Raw genomic sequence first — 21,713 nt, forward strand, 5'->3', positions numbered from 1 at the left:
GTCCAGCCAGAGCAGCTCCCGGGCCACAGAGGGGCAGTGGGCTGGGTCTCGGCCGTGGGCCACAGTCTGCAAGAGGTGAAATGGTCTTTTATGCTGTGTCTCAGCCAGAAGTTAAAATGCCTGGATAGTCATGGACTTTTCTAATGTTATGTAAAGCTTGCCTTGGTCCAGCTCCAGACTGAGGACTCGGCACGATGCTGACCACCACCATCTGTAGGGTAGTGTGTGGCACAGGCAGGGCTCTCTGGACAAGGAGCCGTGTCTTGCCCAAACCTGGTAACTGTGTTAGTTTGTACAACACTCAGAAACAAAATCAAGGGGGATGCCTGAATTGGTGCTGCCATAATGTCCTGGGAGGTTTACCCACTTCTCAGAAATGTGCCATTTGTACTTTTGTCCAAAAACAGCTAAGTTGGGGCACCTGGGTAGCTGTCAATTAAGCATCTGCCTTCGGCTCAGGTTGTGATCCCAGACTCCTGGGATCGAGTCCCACATCGGGCTCCTTGCTCAGCAGAGAGTCTGTTTCTCCCTCTCCCTCTGCCCATCTGCCTGCTTGTGCTCTCTCTCTTAGATGAATAAATAAAATCTTAAACAAAACAAAACCCAAACAGCTAAGTTGTGTTACTTGAGGGTTTTTTCCCATCATGTTCTGACAGGTGCGTGTCCTGGGAGGTAAGCTATGTTCGAGACCCAGATCTGCCATTATCAGGGCGGGAGCCTCTTTTCTTCTCTGGATTTTCCTGAACATATATGAAAGGGATAGAGTACGTGACCTCTAAGTGAACACTTCCGGTGCTAACCTCCTTAGATTTGCAGAGCCCTTAGCTCCCTGTCCTGTCTCTACACACAGCACCTAGCTTATTGCAGGGTCCTTGTGATCTGCCACGACGCTGTGAACAGCACAAAGTGATTTCCAGCCCTGGTGGACAGGTGGTGCCCGCAGAGATCTGCATTGCCCTTGTCCTGACATTGTAAGTGAAAGGCCTTATGCCTGGGGCTGGAGGTCAAGCTTGCTCAGAAGCCAGATAATGCCTGTCCTCACTGTTCTTACTCGGCCCCCCCGCCCCCCACTGCCCTAGCTCTGTCCAGTGGCCCCACTGACACCCGTAATGCCCCCCGCCCCCACCCCCACGAACTCCAGTTTTTAGCCTGTCCGGCTACATGAGACACCCCGTAAGGACTCCCTCTGGGCTTCCGGGCCTGTCACATTCCAGCCACACCCTGGTGACTTACCCGTGCCAGTTCCATCCAGCTTCGGCAGGTACAGCTGACAGGGTCGTGTCTCATGCCTGCACACCCCTCGCCTCCTGCTCGGGGGGGCTCTTGGAGGATGCCTGGGCATGGGATTCTGGGGGAGGCATTGGAGGCACACACATGTGCAACCTGGAAGGTGGGGGGAGGTTAACCCCAGGGGATGGTCAGTAGAAGGAAGTGGATGAATAAATGCTGTATGTCCATTGGTTGAGTTCAGTGGAGCCCAAGGGAGAGAACGATCCCTTTTGGGGCTGCTTCAGGGACAAGGGAGGTCAGGAAGAGACTCCATAGAGGAAACATCTGAGGCAAATCTAAGAGAAGTGGGCAGTGTCGGGGGAGGTGGATGTGAGGCGGGTGGGGGCTGGAAGAAGAGGTGGCAGAGCCTCAAGATCATAGGGCAAGAGCATGCTGTTTGTTGGGTTGGCCAGGACCAGGGGGAAGGTGGGGGGCAGGGGGAGCATTGCTGTGGTGGACAGACAAGGCTGTAGAGGCATGGGGCCCCAGGAGTTCCCATGACCTTCTGTGCACAGGTGGCCTTGCTGTCCCTCGCCTCCCAGTCAGTCCGCCCCTGCAGGAGCAGTTCACTTGCCTGGGTCCCCTCCCTGCTCACCCCTGCAGCAGTCACCTGCCTGGGTCCCCTGCCGTGTTGAGATCTCCTGTCTCTGGCTTTTCCATGCCACCTGTGCTTGTCATCAGTTGTCTCCTTTCTCATGGGGGAGCTAAAACCTTCCTAGTTGCTGGGGAGTGAGTATGGCTGTAGGTATGGCTTGACTTTTTCACATGACTCACTCATACTGGGCCTTCGGGGCTCCTCCGGTCTCTGTTCTTTTTTTTTTTTTTTCCGGTCTCTGTTCTTAATGCATTTCCAGATGGAAGAATGGGAGGACGAGCATGGCTCTAAAGGATCTTGAGGTCTCGGTTGCATAGTTTGATTGTAATGTGTTTGCTTCTTGATTGTCATTAAGAACTGATCTTATATTTTGGGGGGGCTGTCTTTAGTTCTTTTTTTTTAAATTTTTATTTAAATTCAATTAACATATTATGTATTATTGGTTTCAGAGGTAGAGGTCAGTGATTCATCAGTGGTATATAACACTCAGAGCTCATTATATCATGTGCCCTCCTTAATGCCCATCACCCAGTTACCCCATCCCCCACCCCTCTCCCCTCCAGCAACCCTCAGTTTGTTTCCTATGATTAATAGTCTTTTATGGTTTGTCTCCCTCTCTGATTTCATCTTATTTTTTCCTCTCTTCCTCTATGATCCTGTTTTGTTTCTTAAATTCCATGTTATCAGCAAGATCATATAATTGTCTTTCTCTGATTGACTTATTTCACTTAGCATAATACCGTCTAGTTCCATCCACGTCGTTGCAAATGGCAAGATTTCATTTTTTTTTTTGATGGTTGAGTAATATCCGATCTTATATTTAAATTCAGAATGGACCAGGTTCATTCATGTATATTTATGTTCAGGTATACAGATTTGATATGTTATATATATATATATAATACATACAGTTGTTATCTTGGTTTTGTTTTTACTTTTATTTTTATTTATTTTTTTTAAAGATTTTATTTATTTATTAGAGAGAGAGAATGAGAGATAGAGAGCACAAGAGGGAAGAGGGTCAGAGGGAGAGGCAGACTCCCTGCTGAGCAGGGAGCCCGATGTGGGACTCGATCCCGGGACTCCGGGATCATGACCTGAGCCGAAGGCAGTCGCTTAACCAACTGAACCACCCAGGCGCCCTACTTTTATTTTTAATCTATTATAGGAGAAATAAATGTTCCAGGCAGATTGCTAGGAGCCTCCACCAGAGCATCTCTGCCTGACTCCCCCATTTCCAAATGAAGACCAGTTTCCACATCTGCTGGCTTGATGACAAGGGGAGATGGAAAGTATAAAAGGATCTCGCTTTAAGGAACTCTTTGGACACAGTAGAATGTGATGAAATTTTTCTATGAAAGACACATTTTACAAGCAGAATATAAATATTCAGTGTCTTGGCCTTGGAGACCACAGCTTTCCTTTGGGAGGGCAAGTCAGCACCAGCATGCCCGCTCCGTCCGCTTTTCCCTCCTTCCTCCACAGGTTCCTTGTCTTGCTCACAGCCCTGCCTGGCTTGTTATTTATTAGACATGTCTCCTGTTTGCCATGGAAAATTGTTCCACTGAGCTTCCTGTAGGGATATTTTGGGACTAAGAACCTTGGCTTCATCTTTTTTCCCCCCTCTACCTTGCATAACAGCTCCGATTCCTCAGTCTTTGGAATTTTCTCTCTCCCCTGCCTTTCATTAATCTATAAAATAACAAGTCTCATTCAGCACCCTGTTTTAAGCTTATGGGACCGATCTGTACCTACGGCACAAAGTTATTTACCTCTGTGATTTCTTTTCTTTTAGACTTATTACAGACTTTTATTTTAGATCTAAACCATCCAGCATTTGGGGAGCAAGAATATTTTGTTTGCTAGCATTTTATTATCACGAAATGCAGAAAAGGCCTTGTATGAGTTCAGTTTGCATAGAGTTTCAGAGCTAGAGCACTGCCTGATATGCCTCCTTGAAGCTTGTTTGACCTGTTTTTCATTTAGATGGGGATGTGAATTTTGACTTTTTTTTCTTTTTGTAAATCAGTGCCGTGATCGAAAAAGGATGAATTATAAAATTTGGAAAATCACTGCATTTAGATGCAAATACCTAGTGAACCATAAACCACTCCCTCTCACCCACTAACCACTGTTGCGTGGGCGATTTGCCCTGAGTTCCTGCATGTTAATATTCAGGCAGCAGTAACCTGTTTGAAATAAGTACTAACACCATCCATTAGAAGTGTGAAATTCGGTGAGCTGTTCTAACCCTGGGCTTCAACTTTCTTACCTGGAAATGAGGAGGGTGAACTAGCTCAATGCCTAAGCACCCTTCTAGACCTTTCTTGAGAGCGGGGTGGCAAGTTCAGGGTGGTCTTCTCTCCACGGCCACTAGATGTCGATGTTTCTGGGAGACCTGGGCTCCTTCCTGCTGCTCCCGCTGTCTTTGTCCTCTCTGGGAGCACCTGAATCCTGCTGTTGTGAGGACTCGATGCTTTGGTTTCATGTTTGTAATATTTGAGGGCTGGTGACTCAGCCATTGACATTCAGACGAGAATTTTCAGAGACACCCAAACAATCCCTTGGTTTTCCTGATGTCTGTTTGAAACTGGACTGGGAATCGTTACACTACCAGGAATGGATTATCGTGTATGCCATAGAGTCGGAATTTACAAGGATATTTCCAACATACATGAACCAACAGAGGAAGAGTTATTATGGATGATTTATATGCTTAAGGTGTAGATGTCTTTAAAAATAAAATCGTCACAGGCTTACCCTCTGTTCAGCATCTGCCTGAGGCTCCTGCATAGCTTTGCCTTTGCTGGGTCACTGAATAATGGGCGCCCTGTGCTTAGGGGCAGCCTGGCAAAGGGGAGAGGGGAGGGGAGACGTGGAGGAGGATGTGAAGAAGCCCACAAAGAATAATCACTTCAAGGAGAACACGACGGATCCCTCCTACGCTACTTCCACCGTGGGAAAGTCCTTGGCTCCTATCACACCCTGTCCCAGCAGCCCTGGTGTGGTAGACCACTGGTTCCTTCAGCCAGGAAAGGACGAACGTCATTCAGGGGAATTTAAAGGGAACTTCAAATCCACTTGTAATAATCTTGGAGAGGTAAATGTCCTCTGGAAGGATCTGGGAGAAGAGGGAATGCTGAGTCTGGAAGTTTGGCAAAATTAGCTCCATTCAAGTTTTTAAGTTGTTGAGTAGGAGGGGCTTCTAAGAAATAACTGCCAAGTGGAAGAGTCAATGGTAAGGGTATTAGGAATGTCAGCACGCCCAGACATAAATGTTCCAGTTTAGCGTTAGGGGAAATTGTATGATAGCGCAAGAATCTTAGTACTGATAAACCACACAGTGATGGTGTTAACTTCTTGTGGTAGTATGTTCTCTGGCATTTAAAAAAAAAAAAAAGTAGATTTAGCCAGGTTTCTTTCAAAAGGTGGTTATTAGGACTACCATTTTACATCTATAATTCAAAATTTTTATGAACAATTCAAAATTTATATGGCAGGAAAGCAAAATGTGGTGCCCCGCCTTGCTTTATATAGCATTTGAAGTTTGGATCAGCAACCCTACGGTGTCTAGGGGTCTGAAAAGGTATCACACTGCAGTTTAAGTGTATACAGTATGAACATATATATTTGGATAATTCTATACATTTGTATGACACTCAATTTCTATTTTGTTGTGCTTAAACTCTTCCCCCAGCCCTCTCCTGCTCCTTCAGGGTTATATATATGTTATGATGTATCCATTCCTTCATTGTTGGTACAGCATAGTCTTCAAGATCACAGACTCAGACAGGAGCCCTGAGTTCAAATCCTAGTTCTGACCTTATCTATTTGTATTCTCTTAGGCAAACTTCTTAACTTCTGCACTCCTTGGTATATTAAGGGCATTAACAGTACCTATGTCACTGGGTTGTTGTGAGGCATGAGTTAACGAATACAAAGGTTGTAATCACGTCTTCAGCAATCACCTTTCATCCATTTAAAATGTATGTATTGCATGGTATTTCATGGTGCCACATACCAGGAACTGTGCTGAGCCATGGGGAGCCAGCGGTGGTGGTGAGAAGAGCACCAGAGACCAAGGGCCCCCAGCCCAGTCCTCAGGTGCTACTAACTCTTACTAGCCAGGTTGTTCTGGCTAAGTCACACAACCTCCTGGGGCCTCAGTTTTCCCTTTAGCCAAATAATAAAGATGGTGTCAATAATCTCAAAAATTACTTTCCAACTCTATGTATTCTTGGACGTTCTAACACTAAGTCAAGTAGGCTTGGTGGAAATTCATTTCAGTGGACTAGGGAGGTTAGTCTATCCACTCCCACGGACCCAGAATAAAATGACTGTGCTGTATTCGAGGAATGACCTTGGCAATGGTCTTATTATGGAAAGTGGTTTTTGGATGTTTGGGATGAAAGGAGCGATAAAGAGATCACGTATTAACATTAGTGGTTTGAACAATTTAGGGAGCATATTAACAACAGGTTTTACTCATGTGAGGGGCCAGCAAAGCTCTCAATGAAAAGCTCTCTCTCGGACACTGTAGCTAGTGTTTGCAGGGGGAAGATGGGATAGAGGGAGCTCCTCCACATTTCATGGATGCTAAAACATCGAAGAGAGGAAATGAGTCACTTTTTACCAAATGAGTAAATAGAGCAAGTTAAACCGAGCAGCAAAGGAGGAGTAGAAGACGGGCCTGAACAGCTTCACTGCAGCATCTGTTGTATCCCTACCTAAAGTATTTTGGGATCCATTTAGAGATGCTTTGGGAGTTCCAGAAAGGGGAAGGCAGGCAAAGCTTAAGCATCTGATTAACCCAGTAGTTTGACGTTTGGACTTTTAAAGTAGTAACAGAATAAACATAACCTTAGATCTGTTATTCCTTTTCCATACAAGAGGTATGTCGAATTAAATCCTCTTCCTACAGACTCCCATAGCACTCCGCTCTTGGGCCGAGAGGGCACTCTTCATTTCTTGCTTAGCACTGTGTCTCCCCCTCCAGAATTTCGGCTCTGTGGGTGTGGAGGTGTTGTGTTATCTGATGGTTCGTTGTTGTGCCCAAAGTGCCTAGCACAGTATCCGGCACAAAGGAGGAGAATGGTGCATACACGTTTGTATGTTCATTGAATGGAAAGGATAGTTTGTTTTAGCAGACTCATCTTCTGAACTGTGCATTCCCAGTATTCTAAAGACCGTTCCCTATTTCCGCGTGCTCTGATGGCTTTGTTTTGGGAGAGGACTGAAGACAAGAATAAGCAAGTTGCCCTGTGTTTCTGACAAGATGTCTGACCCGCTCAGGTTACAGGCTCGAATGTGCTCCTCAGATTGTCCCGAAATAAAAGGAGAGTGGCCTTCCTTATCCACCAGGCTTCCAGGCCAAAGGGGAAATGGAACTTCTTAGACTCGCCCCCTCTCCGGCCTTTGGTGCCTGCCATCCCCCTGCAGCTGCTGGTCTTCTTGAGGAGGTCCTCAACTTTCCCTCTCAGCCTGCGACGGGGTGTCTTCATTTCACTTCTGGTTAGTGGTTTTCTCACATTCTCCAGAGGAGAGGCCCTCAGCGAACCCAGTGTTCTCCCGAGCCCTCGGACAGCATCCATGTCAGACCAGGTTGCTGTGGGGCGTTCTACAGGAATGTCTTCAATATCGAAGGCACTGAAAAGTCAGGACAGGGAATTGGACGTGTTGGGACATAAACTCTATTTCTTTGTTTTCCTGGTCTACCCCATCCCTACCACCTTCTCCCCAACCTTCAACTATCATGGCACCAGAGATGTAGAGTCCCAGAGATGGACAGTCGTAGCCTTTTGGATTCTCCACAGCACACGTGTCCCTGCTTTCCTTTCTCTTCTCTGCATGCAATGACCCTACACCAAGGCTGCAGTTGGGGTGGGAGAGAAGGTTCACAGCCCACCCCCCACCACCCCTGCCCCCAACCTCGGGGGTTCGGGAGGCCTGAGAGGAAGTCACACTGAGGTTTATTACACCAGATCCCCTTCCTCTGTTTTCCTGTGATCTCAGCGCCTGGGGTGCCTGCCAAACCCCACGCTGCTGTATCTTCATTCTGTGGACGCTGTGGCAAAGTGCTGTAGAATGCAGAAAGGAATGTTCACAGTCAGATTCAAACTTGGCGAGCTGCTGCCAACATAGCAACATGAGCGCCTCTAGGCTCCATCCTGGATGAACTTCCATTTCCCCATACTCATGGCCTCCAAGCCTCATGCCACATCAGAGGGTTGGACCTTTGTATTTGTTTCTCTTTGCATACTCATGATGCCACATAAATTGAGTTTTTGCTGACCATGAAACAAAACCCAGAAAGCTAACTTTGGATGACATCTTTTAATCATAAGGGGAATGCAGAATTCCAATGTAGAAAGCTGTTGATAACCCACTACCTGGTATTATTGTTTGGGTATCAGATTAGAACAACAATGGTAACAGCAAACTCCCTGTGCTCCTGGCACTGCTTAAACCTTTTAAATCCTATGGGCTCATTTAAACCTCACCACAGTATTTTGAGTAGGTAATTCTAATATCTCCATTTCACAATTAAGGAAATCAAGGCAAAATAGAAGGGTGTTAAACTTCCTAGCTAGGGTGGCTTTTGTTGCATACAGGATGAAAAAACAGTGCATAAGCCGAACCTTTGTCTTTGTGTTATGAAGGCCGCTTATTGTTTAAAGTAATAATTAATAACCTGATTAGAGATTTTTTTTTTAATAAAGGATTTTATTTATTTACTTGAGAGACAGAGCAAGCGAGAGAGGAGCAGTGGTGAGCGGCAGAAGGAGAGGGAGAAGACTCCCCGCTGAGCAGGGAGCCCGATGCGGGACTCGATCCCAGGACCCTGGGATCATGACCTGAGCCAAAGGCAGACGCTTAACCGACTGAGCCACCCAGGTGCCCCCTGCTTAGAGATTCTAACAAAGAAAATTATCAATAACTTTCTTGGTTTGAAACCCCAGGTTTAATTTATTAATTGCTTATCTTTGTTTGATAAAACCATGCCAGATTAGTAAAGAATAGCTAATTATTTGGGGAATTATCTAATTCTTTTTTCTAATGATTTATGTAGAGGCTTTATAGGTTTATTGGTTAAGATATGAGTCAGCAAATTTTATTTTTAAACAAAGTTTCTAGAATATCTTCAACGCCATATACATTATTTTTGAAAACCCCACTAGCAATGCCACTGTAGCTCATACAGACCATGAGCTCCTCAGGACAAGGACTATGGTCTGTTTATTGTTGTAGTCACACTACCCAGCACAGTGCTTAGAACATGGTGGACATTGAGAAAAATTTGTCTTCGATCCATTCAGAAGACCGTTCTCATTATTAACACGATGGCTGCACCTTGCATTGTCCATTTGATTGCTGTTCTTACTCATCACACTTGAATCCTAATAGCTTTTGGCCATCTTCAAAGGTATTATTCACCTTCAGAATAATAGGTAACAATTTGGCACCACTAAGTTACTTATAATGCTTCACTTTCTGAGGGTAATTCCCAAAGGAGAAAGAAAGAAAATATTTCTGGGAATCTATTATATACCAAGCACAGGTACTTTCACTTCCGTCATCTTATTTAACCTTCTCATCAGTTTTGTAAAGTAAGCATAATTATGGCCCTTTTATAAGTGAGGAAGCTATGGTTCAGAAAGGTTAAGTAACTCACCCAAAGTCACACAGCTAGCTAGTATGTTTTAGAACTACGATTTAACTTAGGTACCTTTGGCTCAAAAGCCTACTTTGCGCTGCTACTGCTGTCTTGAAGAGGAGGTCCTGGGATGTTATGCGCAATAGAGACATCACTGGGGAGAGACATAACCCACCAATGGGAATACTGGGAAGGAGAGCACACTCCTTTCCATGTGTAAATGCTAACAGGTTTGGTTACATCTCAGACTGTGTTAACTGTGGCTCTTGGCAAGTTATTGCTTAATGCTGGTGCTATTCTAAGAAGAGCTGTCAGAACTTTTAGCCCCATGCCCACTTCTTGTGGTCCCAGAGTTCTGTTTACTGAGCACCACCCAAATGGTTGTGGGTCTGGGTGAGGTCGCCATCTTTTGAGAGAAGGCTGGAGGGCAGCGGTGGGGTTGATCAGGACGGGGACAACTTAGGGCAGGCGATCATGATGGAATTCTCACTCTGATGGGCTGGCCTTCACCTGGACAGGGAGGACAGGGGCGCCCATCTGCAGTGCGCAGAGGGGCCCTGCCTTCCCGCCCGCTCTGCTTCCCAGAGACCCGCGTTCCTAGTCAGGCAACCTCACCTTTCTGAAGGCCTTTCTTATTTGCCAAACAGACGGCATTGGATCAGGTGACTGAAGAGCTTCTATCCAGTTCTAACTTTCCACGGCTTTACAAATCTGAGGCTCGAGTGTCTGGGTGGAGCGCAGTAACGGGATCCAGCGCAGGATGGGTATGGTACTTGTAGGGGACCGGCGGGCGCGCGTGCGCACGTGCGCACCTTTCCGTGTGTCATTTGCTGTCCTGTCCATCTCCGAGTCCCTCAGGAGGATTAAGTGAGGGAAGAATCAGAATTTCTACACGTTGATTTTGTATAGGTCTTACTCTGGAAGCTGTTGCAGACGGTGCTCTAGTTGTCGCGGCTGTTCGGACTACGCTTCCGGTCCTGCCCGGTGACAGTGCCCGGCCCTCCTGGTTAGCCCCGCCTCCGTGCCCTTCCGCCCGGGAGCTCAGGCCCCGCAGGCGCAGAGGACCCTCCTCCCGCCCCTGCCGCGAGCTTCCCGCCGGTGGCCTGGAACGGATAGGCCGTGTGTGCCTCTTCCAGAGAGGCCACGCCTGTCTCGGTGAGGCTGACTGTTTTTAGAGACCACAGTCCCCTCACCGGGAGTTGCTTCTGTTTCCTGTATTTGGTAAGTCTTGGGAGCCAAAGACCACCTTTGGCTTCTGCCAACTCACTTTTCAAGCAGGAAAAAACCCCGCTTCTGCATGCGGCTGCTCCTGAGAGGCCTGAGCCACGCTTGTCTTCCTGCGTGCTGATGGGACTAGCGCTCCAGACAGACAGCCTGAGGCCAGCCGAACCCCTCACACCGCGGGTCTGTGGTGTAACAGCAGATCATGACACTTAAACTCACTCAAGGTGCCGCTGGCCTGGTGTCCACTGGGAATAAAGTTCAAAGACGAGGCCAGGACCTCTCAGAGCTTGCCTGCTCGGCCCTTCATGCCTGCTTCCCCTTTCCCTCCCCTCCCGCTGTGTTTCGGCCCCTCTGTTCTGGAAGCCTTCCTCCACATACCATATGGCTGCCATGGCCTCTGCCGGTAGCCTCCATGGCTTGGCCCTCCCTGCTCCCTTCAGCTCTCTGCTCAATGTCATCCTTCAGACAGGCCTTTCCCGACCACCTTACCTAAGAAAGCAGCCTCTGTCCCTGTCAGTTCCCTGACCTGCCTGATGCTTCCTCACAGCGCTTCCCCATAGCCCGATGTCTGGCCCACTAGAAGATGCACTCCACATGGCGGGGACTTTGTGTTATTCACGTCTGTATTCTCATTGCCAAACCACCATCTGGCACGGAGAGCACACTCAATAAATATTCATAGGACGGATGAGTGAATTATTGTAATTCTTGATCCATGCCCAAGTTATAAGGCCCTCCAGCCAACCACCATCCACTTCTCTTGACCCCAAGCTGATCTGGGCTCCCTCTCCCCTGGCCCAAAGGCCCCAGCTGACTCTTGCTCAAACATTTCTGCCCTACCCTCTGGAATTCTCATTGCAGGAAAACACACTCCCCTGCATCATCACTAAATCTTACTCTACCTCCTTGCCTGAACTGAACCCTCAAGAACTGTCACTCGAGAACACAGCTTCCCTGAAGCCCACTCAGGTAGGGCGGCTCCTTCTCCCATATCCACTGTACCTTAGGGTCAGGAAGAAGGGTTGTACCCTATCTTTGCTGAAGCCAGATTCAGAAACTCAGGCTAGAAACTTAGGCTAGACCTGGCCAGCAGTCATGGTACCTTGGCCTGGGAAGGGACAGACCAAACCAAGAAGAGGCCTAGGGTTGCCATTTGCAAGATTCTAGCTAAAGCAGCCTCCATTCACCTTGTAAACCTAGTGCTCAGTGGATTTATTCCATGCCATCCTGAAGATAAGAGTTCAGGGCTCCACTGGAAGCAGATGGAATTGGTTGTACATCTTTCTGTCCCCTCCCAATCGGTTATACAGACTCCCCAGTCCAAACCTCTAAGTCTTAACACTTTTCTCATCCCTGGGCAGAATTTAATTCTGTTATGACCTTCATGAGTAAATACCAGAATTCAGGCAGCAAACACCTGGAAATCCCACCAATCCTAGATCTCTGACTCTTGCTTCATGCTTTTTTTTTTCTTTTTGAGTTATAAATACTGTCTGTAAATTGAGCAGTAGTGTGATTAGGTCAAGTAAGAATTTATTCATTAAACTTCAGAGCATCAAAATCAAGTGGCTCAATAAAAAACAAATTATAAAGAAATACCTACCCAATATTAAGCCTAAATCTTCGTGTAGGTCAAAAACGTAAGTAGATGGAAGAAGGTTACGTAAGTAAATTCACGGGTGACATATCGGTAATAAATATGAAATTGGAAAGTCATTAGTATGGGAAGTTAAGGCTAATATTTCTTTTGAAATTAGCAACATGGCAGGCAACCTCTTCTTTCACCAACTACCTCCTGTTTCTTTTCTCAGGGAAAGAATTTGGGGATAGAAAAAGCTGCTGATTTAATCAAATACGGTTTTTGCTTCAACAGTTATACTTGCCAGCAATAATTATTCTGCCTTTGATAATTTATTTTGTTTTTCCTGTTATATTACTGATGCAATAATTCTTTCTACCATTTCGTCATAATCCATGACCAGATGGCACTGGCTATTGCAAAAGGGAGAATGTTGGGAATGGGCAGGGTGGAGGGGCTGCTCCCCAAAAGGTGATGCACAGTTCAAATCTCGGGGGCCAAAGGAATGTTCCAAATGGGGCCTCACTCTGGGACAGCATTCCTGTCTGCTTGAGATTTGGTGGGGCAGGGTAGAGAGGTCATTCTGGTAAGACTAGGCAGGGGTGACATTTGAGGGAGACTTTCCAGGTCCAGTACATAATTTAGCTCGGACATTGTCCCAGATACTGACTGCTTATACAGGGACAGAGCTCAGGAGCAGGGCCCAGATTGCTGACAAAAATGGTCCTAGTGTTGGAGTAAATGACCAGTTAGACTTCATGTTGCACGTTCTGGAAAACCCAACTAAATTGGGTCTCACAGTAGAGGATGGCTCTGCTTGCAAATGTCCCAAGGTAATCAGACTTTACATATAGCTTGATCAGGGCCACAACTTTCCTCTGAGACTCTCCTGGCCCACTCTGGGCTTCTTATGCTGACTTCCCTCAGGATGGTGAATAACTATAGCAGCTCTAGGCATCCCATTGAAAGGAAAAGAGAAAAGGATGTCCTTTCCCAGAAGTCCACAGTATATGACTTATCTGGTCTGCTTCATTAGTGGTTTGTCATGTGTCTGCCTTTAACCAGTGGAATCTTACTGATTAGCCTAGGCCTGAGCCTTGGGATTATATGCTTATTGTGATGGTAAATTTTGTCAACTTGACTGGGCTACAGGGTGTTCAGATGTTTGCTCAAACATTATTCTGGGTATGTGTGTGAGAGAGTTTTTCTAAATGGGATTAATATTTCAGTTGGTAGACAGAGCAAAGCAGATTGTCCTTCCTAAGGTGGGTGGGCCTCAACCAATCAGTTGAAGGCTTGAGCAGAACAAAAAGACAGATCTTCCCTAGTGTAAGAGAGAATTCCTCCTGTCTAACAGCCTTTGAATTGGGACATCAATTTTTTTTTCTGTCTTTGAACTCAAACTGAAACACTGGCTCATCCTGGGGCTCAAACTTGCCAGCCTTTGAACTAGAACTACATCCTTACCTCTCCTGGTTCTCAGGCCTTTGGACTCAGACTGCAACTAGTCCATTAGCTCTCCTGGGTCTCCAGCTTACCAAATCAGGGGCCAAAGGAACGACCCTGCAGATTTTGGAACTTGTCAGCTTCTGTAGTCGCATAAGCCCATTCCTTTATATATTTTCTTTATATTTATATCTCTGTATACATCCTATTGGTCTATTTCTCTAAGAACCCTGACCAATACACTTATGGTTCAGGGAAGGGCTTTCATGTAATCAGGGGAACTGGAGGTGCTCAGAAAACTGATGCCTTGGGTACCTGGGTGGCTCAGTAGGCTAGGCATCTGCCTTTGGCTCAGGTTGTGATCCCAGGGTCCTGGGACCAAGCCCCACATTGGGCTTCCTGCTCAGCAGGGAGTCTGCTTCTCTCTCTCTCTCCCTCTGCCCTCCCAACATTCTCTCTCTCTCTCTAAAATAAAAAATCTTCTAAAAAAGATGAAAATTTAAAAATTATTAAAAAAAACCTGATACCTTAGCTCTGTCATAAGCTGATTGAACATGACAGTATCATTCCTTTACAGAAGGGAAGTCTATGTCCCAGGAGACTCAGAGGAGCCTAGAACTCATTCTAGACACATTGGAATGGAGAGTGGCAAGACCAAAGAGCAGGAAGCCACACACTGTTGGGCCTGGCACAGAAACTAACTGGAGCTCAGCCTGCTATGGTGAACTATAGTGGATGTAACTAAAGTGGAATAATAATGATGCCACCACCATCATCGGTGCGTGGCATGGAAGTGAGACTCCCTCTGCACTGACATGTTCAGTCCTCCTCTAAGAAATCTGTGAAGTGGGTCTGATTATCCATAATAGACAGATGAGGAGGCAAAGGCTTAGGAATTAAGTACCTTGCTCTTGCTTCTCTGAGGCAGAACTGGGGAAAACAGGCCCTCACAGATGTGAACCTTGGTTGGATTCAGCCCTCTGTGATCTGGAACTTGTTCTTGTCATCTCTGCACTGCGAATTTAGACAAACCTACCCAGCATGGGTCAGGTCAGATTTCCTATTCATCGCTGCCATTTTTGCTGCTAAAACTTTTTCTGCTTCCATATGTCATAGCATTTCGTGAGGAGGAGGCTCTTGGCATTGTCACCCACTTTGCTATCTTTCTGGAAGCACATAAGCTCTGTTTGTATGTTGGCAAAAGTTCTAATACTGCAAGACTTTAAAGAATTTTGGAGTAAGGGAATTCTCCCCACGTGCACTTTATGACAGCTGTCCCTGGGTGCTCCAGTAGCTGGAGGACCTAAAGAAATCAGGATCTGCAGCTGGTGACAGCATGCCATTGCTGGTTTTTTTGGCATAAATATGGAACATGTGCTTGCTATATTAATAATTCAATTCATATGCCCTTTTCCCAATTTGTCTAGAAAAATAGAAGAAGTGCACATATCCAGTCAAGGATATTAAGTAAGAATGAACTGGAGAAACTACAAAATCGAACACACAAGTATGTAAGTTATTCTCTGTCACAGAGTAAATGTTTTCTTAGAAATGGCTTCTACTCACCCTAGAAAAACAAAACAAAAATATCTTGAGTTACTGGTGCAAATTTATTTTTTAAAGCCCCCAAATCACTGCCAAAACCATTGCCTCTACTTAAGTACCCATTTGCCAAACTGTTCTAAATTGAAATGGTCTCTAGAATCTTCATGCCTGAATAAACTCAATGGAGCCTTTGCAGAAAGATAAATGAGAAACCAAGTGTATGTCTGAACTGGGCACATGGATGATTAATGTTCACATTGAACCCTAGACGGGTTGATCTCCACAGTGTGTACTCATGTGGGGGCTGAACATCAGCCACTCTGTTATATAAGGGCTTCTGCCACATCCCTCCCCTTCCCTTTAGAGACAAACTTCATTTGTGTAGACTTGGCTCCCTCCCCTCTGTGCCTCCTACTCATGCACCACTTAGTCCACTGAATTCTGGCTTGCACCCATGGTTTGGTTGAAGCTATGTTCTGGAACATCACCAGAGACTCGAGACTCTTCTCTTTCCCAGGCTCTGCACCCCTCCATGCCTGTGATGCTCTTGGCTGCTCCACTGGCCTCACTTCCCTCGTTCTTCCCCCAGTCTCCTCCTCAGCATCCCCTGTTGGCTCCTTTCCTTTTACCTCTTCCATGAAGTGTTGCCCAAGATTTCACCCTCGGCAATCGTGTCCGACAGCAAACATGTACAAACATACAAACATAATGTACAAATGACTCCTCCATTCACATTTCCAAACCAGACCATCTCCTGGATTCTAGATTTGACTTCCCCTTTAGCATTTCAAACTGAACCTGCCCAACATTGGCCCCATTAGTTCTTCTCTCCTTAAGTTTAGAGGTTGATTTAAGGATCATTGATATTTTGATGACACCAGGTTTTCCACCCAAGACAATGATGGGAACTTTTTAGTCATTTTTCTAAATCATGTATGGTTGTTAAGTTTCGTGGCAGAAGAGTGTATGTTGATGCTGGAAGGCTAGGGAGTGGACTATAGTGGATGTTTGTTAAGATTCTGGCTGCCCTATACTTTTTACCTTTACTATTCTGTAAAACTTCCAGATTTATGAATCCTATGACCCTAAGAGAAACTCAAGAACTCGTTTTGCCATATCAAGTAAGGCACAGGCAGGTGACTTTCACCCATCAGTCCTATTCGATGTGCAAGTAAGAAATCTGGAACAGGAAGTTCCACGTGGTATTTATCCTTGCTGGTGAGTGACAGCCGAGGCATGTAGTTCTTTGGGGGGGGAGGGTAGAGGCTGTCCCACCTACAAGTGACATTGGTGCTGATGGCAGTGGTAGTTATGGCTACAACAGTGTAAATGGTAGAATTTAGGGCTCAGTGACATCAGTGGCCCTGTTTTCCAAGCAGTCCTGTATAGCAGCATGATTTGGGGTCTCTTCCTGGAAGTTTAGCCTTGAGCCTATTTCTCGAGCCTATTTCTCAAGCCCACCCATATAATATCCTTTAAATAAACTCCTCTCCTGCCAATTTCTGTTGCTTGCAACAAGAACCTTGACTAGCACATCAGGGAAGTGTGGGAAGGGAAATAGTCTTGAACGAAAATTCCATCCATGGTCACCATGAATATCCAGGTAGGCCGTGAGCTGAACACGTCTGGGGTGCCAGCCATGTAGACTGAGGTGTGAGTGGAAACTCTTGGAGATGTACAACTTCTCATGTCCCAGTAACCTTCGCTACTGCATAGCTGCTACTCCGCCTCTACCCTGATCTGATCATATATTGTACTTTATATTTAGCACTTTTTAAAAAAGTTGTGGTATAATACACATAACATTGAATTTACTATCATAGCCATTTTTAAACGTCTAGTTCAGTAATGTTAGGTATATCCATCCACATTGTCAGACAACATCGCCACCGTCTGTCTCCAGAACTTTCTCATCTTCCCAACCTGAAACTCTGCCCCCAGTAAACACTAAGTCCTCATCCTCCCCTCCCCCAGGCCCTGGCAACCACCATTCTACCCTCTGTCTCTGTGAATTTGCCCACTCTAGACACCCCATATTAGGTGAAATCATACAATATTTGTGACTGGATTGTTTCATACAGCATAATGTCCTCCATGTGGTGGCACGTATCAGAATGCCCTTCCTTTTTAAGGCTGGATAACATTCCACTGTGTGGCTAGACCACATTTTGTCTATCCATTTATCCATCTGTAAACATCTGGGTTGCTTACACCTTTTAGCTATTGTGAATAATGCAGGTATGAACATGATTGTATATACTTGGCACTTTTAAATCTAATAATAGTGACCATCCCTTATATCACACTTAGTATGTATTGGGCATTATTGTAACATATATGAATCCCTTTAAACCTTGCAACAGCGCTGTGAGTGGGAAGCTATCATTATCCATATTTTACCAACAAGGAAACAAAGGCACTGACAAAACCCTCATAGGAGTTAGGGAACGTACTCCGAGGTGCTTGAATCTGGTGGTAGAACTGGGTTTCAAGTGCCCGAGTATGGCTCTGGAGTGTAGACGCTCCTCTGTGCTGCCTCTGAATACACTGCCTTTGGACCTCGGTCATTTCCTCGGAGGATTACAGTGACTTTCGTGTGTGCTCTTCGTGCTGCCACAAATGGTGTCCTGACCCTTGATGGCTGGTTCCTTCTTGCCATTTACATCCTAATTTAAATGTCTTTCCTCAGAAAGACCTTTAAAAAAAAAAAAGATTTTATGTTTTTATTTGAGAGAGAGAGAGAATGAGAACAAATGGGGGGAGGGCAGAGGGAGAAGCAGGCTCCCCGCTGAGCAGGGAGCCTGACCCGACTTGGGACTCGATCCCAGGACTCCGGGATCATGACCTGAGGTGAAGGCAGGCGCTTAACTGACTGAGCCACCCAGGCGCCCCAGAAAGGCCTTTTTTGACTCCCCAGTTTAGTTTGTCTTTACCACAGTACCTGTTTCAAATCCATACAAAGCCCCTATTACTCTCTAATATCTCAGTATTCATTTACTTTTTGTCCACCACTGGTCTCCCACTAAAATGTAAGCTCTGGGAAAGCAAAGGCCTGTGCTAACTTTACACTGTTATATCCCCAGTGCCTAGCACTCTGGTTAGCAAATTGTAGGTATGCAATAGAGTTGTTGCCTGTAACAGTGAATGAATGCATAAAGGAATAAGCCTGGCCAACTTAGAATTTTACATTAAAAAAATTAAAATAAAGCAGATGTTAATATAGGGAAATTCTTTCCATTGAGCCAAGGGTTTAAGTAAACCCAAGAGCTAAGCAGAATGGCTAAAATATTCTCTTATTTCTAATGACCACACACTATTCTGCTACTTTCTAGCTGTGTTTGCTGATTAGATTAGCTATAATGCTGGCATTGTTTCTTCTTTATGGAATTGGTAAGGTTATGACAAAGTTGCTTATCCAGCTTCTTGAAAGTTAAGTATTTAGTTCCAAGAAACTCGAAGATTGTCTGTAATTTCAGCTTAAGTTAAAATGAGTGAAAGTTTTTCATCTTGCCCTCCAGATCAGGAGTGCAAAAGATACCTGCACAGGAAGCTGTGGTCACGCTGCTGCTAGTCACAGGGTCATCTGTGTCTCAGAGACACTCCTGGGTGGAAGGAAAAGAGAAGTCTTCAGAAGCATCTGCCTCTTTTCTCTCAATATTTATTGAGAAATTCCTGTGGAAGAGAAATCCCTATAGAAGAAAAAATTTCTGGGGCACCTGAGTGGCTCAGTTGGTTAAGCAGCCAACTCGTGGTTTCGGCTCAGGGCATGATCTCATGGGTCGTGGAATTGAACCCCACATCAGGCTCTGTGCTCAGCGGGGAGTCAGCTTGAAGTTTCTTTCCCTCTGCTCCTCCCCCCTCGTGCTCTCTTTCTGTCTCTCTTTTTCAAATAAATAAATCTTGAAGAAAAAAATTCTGTAGCAGAATTAGGAACAAAAATGGTCTAGAATAGAAAAAAATCTAAAATAAGGAAGTCATGTGGCAGAAAACATTTGATTTTCTGTAAGGTCTTCTGTTCCTGTCAGTATCTTTAGAATATACTGCCTAAACTAAGCTGCCCATTTTTTTTTTTAATCTCTCATATAACATGTCCTGCCACCTGTAAAATAAAGAAAGTGATTACTTTGGATTTCATTAAGATAATAAGCACCATTGATGTATATTTTTGACTGGGAGGTTCTCAGAGATCCTCAAGTAGAAACAAACAGCATTTTGTGTATTTTAGCCATTTAAGAACAGCTATAAATCCACATGTAACTAAAGTGTGGCATGCCAGCTAATGCAAGGAGGTTGAAAGTTAGGGTTCCCAGTGTATTAGGAATTAGGATTTTACTTTGGTAATTCAGGGCCAGGAACCCAGTTTGGAGATAGTCAACTGAAATCTGTTTTATATCACTTCTAGAATCGAAATACTCCACTCAGTGTCCTTAAGGAACTAACAAAGAATACAGCTGCTATCCACTTGCCTACTTCATGTAAGTTCCACTGGGAAATAATCTATTCAATTTTCCTCATTAAAGTTGAATGAAATCCAACATCCATACTGATTATAAGCTTTGCAGACTGAACTCCTTCTGGGATAAAAGTGATTCATCTTCGTGTGCCGGGTTATAGCCTTGTGTCTGATGAGGGCTCCATCACTGAGTGACAGATGCAGAACTGAGCAGATCAGTGGTAAAGCACGTCTGCCATTGGGCAAGGACTCAGGAATGTAGATCTTCCAAGGGATAGCACAATTTATAGATTTTTGTTATTATTTTGTTTCCTCATTCTTGTTTTGATATCATTCGTGCAAAAAAGTGAAACAAAGCTCTTTGTTAATGGGGAGAAATGACTATACACAAACCAGCAGAATGTGAGATGTTAAAACTCAAGGCCATCTGGGTTCTTGTGGCCCTGGTTATCCATGGTTTGGTGTGGTGCTGTGTGGATATAAAGTGCTGGGACCAAGGCCAGAGGTAATACCGTGAGATGGAAGGGGAGAGGGAGAAGGGAGAGAGAGGGAAGGATCTTGTTTGCAGGCAACAAAAAATCTAGAATGTACGGCTTAATCAAAAGGCAGTTGCCTTCCCCCCAGAAAAGAAGGCAGAAGCCAAGCAGAAGGCAGCTGAGAGAGGAGAGTTCAAGTGAGGTCCTCCCGAAGTGCAGGCGAGATGCCTCCAGTCCTCATGCATTAGCCAGCCTGGTGGGCTGGCACTTGTAAGGATATGTCCCCACGCAGGATGTGTCCCCAAGCAGGATGACCCCCATTAACCTTGCTGTGTTCTCAAGAACCACGAGCTTTCAGTCAGAAAATGGCAAGCTCTCTTCCTTTAATTGATATGTTGTTGAAGGGACCCTGGGTTTCTTGTCAAGCCACAGTTTTCAGTATTTCTGGTTTTTGTTAAAATACCATCTCTTGTGGCTGAAGGGAATGTGGAATAATGTCGAGGAGGAACACGATATCATTATCGTTGAACTTAATAATCAGCAAATGGATTTTTCCACTGGGTAGGCAGTGCCCAACCTACAAGTGGGTTCCATTCCAAAAGTTCCTTGGAACTTGGGATGAATTTTCCCACAGGAAATAGAAATAGGAATTAGACTCCCAGTTTGAGTCCACAAGAGCTGGTTTAATTCATAATCGAGCTGAACTATAGTTATAGGGGCCATATTTTCTGAACCCCAAATTGAGATCCATGATTTGGCAAGTACAGAGGTTCTTACCACAACAAAAGATCAAAGCAGAATACTGAAATTGGTTTTATACTGGGAGATCCAGGAAGTCCTATATTGTAGGACTTCAAACACTGCACTGTAGACCCCAACGCCATGCATAACTATGCTTCTGCAGGAAAATGCATGTCCAGCTCCAATGTGGCGCATTGGGATCACACTCCTCCTGCCACTATCTGACCCCCCACACCCCCACACCTGGCTTGATGCCTCAGGAGGGGGCCTCAACACTGTTGTGACTCCTGGCTGGCCCCACAACTCTGTTCCCATGGCTGGCTCCCTCATTCCTACCTCCTGCAAGCCTAGTGCCTTCCCAAGCTTTGGGAATAATCCCAGTCTCGATCCACAGATCTCCGAGGCCTGGCCTAGTATCACCAGCCATCTTGTTCATCCCACACTAACTTTGCCAACTGGTCCCAGCCACTGTGAGTTTTGATGGAGCTTCCTGGTCTCATCACTTGGTCCCTGCTCTACTCCTGTCCCAGAAACTTAGACTTTATCTGGGCAACTGTGGCCAGAACTCTGAAGCTGGCTGCCTGCCCAACTGTACCTCTGCTTGGGTTGGCTCTCACCCCACAGCTGACCCACTCTGGCTTATTTGCTGACACCAAAGACCTTCAGCCTAGGGGCTCAGTGCTCTCAGCCCCTAAACCAAACAGCGTCAAGAGAGGAAAGACTTTGGAGAG

General features: G+C 45.5%; 1 protein-coding gene and 1 long non-coding RNA gene across 2 annotated transcripts in view; both read left to right on the forward strand.

The window, feature by feature from the left end:
* SPATA13 (spermatogenesis associated 13) overlaps positions 1-21,713 on the forward strand; it is a 363,796-nt gene that overhangs the window by 81,036 nt on the left and 261,047 nt on the right. The window lies entirely within an intron of this gene.
* Positions 10,607-21,713, forward strand: part of LOC118356793 — a 70,994-nt gene continuing 59,887 nt past the window's right edge. Inside the window, exons 1-3 of the long non-coding RNA XR_004819936.1 lie at positions 10,607-10,739; positions 15,195-15,278; positions 19,715-19,787. This is a non-coding gene — a long non-coding RNA (uncharacterized LOC118356793). The remainder of the gene's footprint in view (positions 10,740-15,194; positions 15,279-19,714; positions 19,788-21,713) is intronic.

The sequence above is a fragment of the Zalophus californianus genome, chromosome 3 (genome assembly GCF_009762305.2).
Source record: "Zalophus californianus isolate mZalCal1 chromosome 3, mZalCal1.pri.v2, whole genome shotgun sequence".
Taxonomy (NCBI): Eukaryota; Metazoa; Chordata; class Mammalia; order Carnivora; family Otariidae; genus Zalophus; species Zalophus californianus.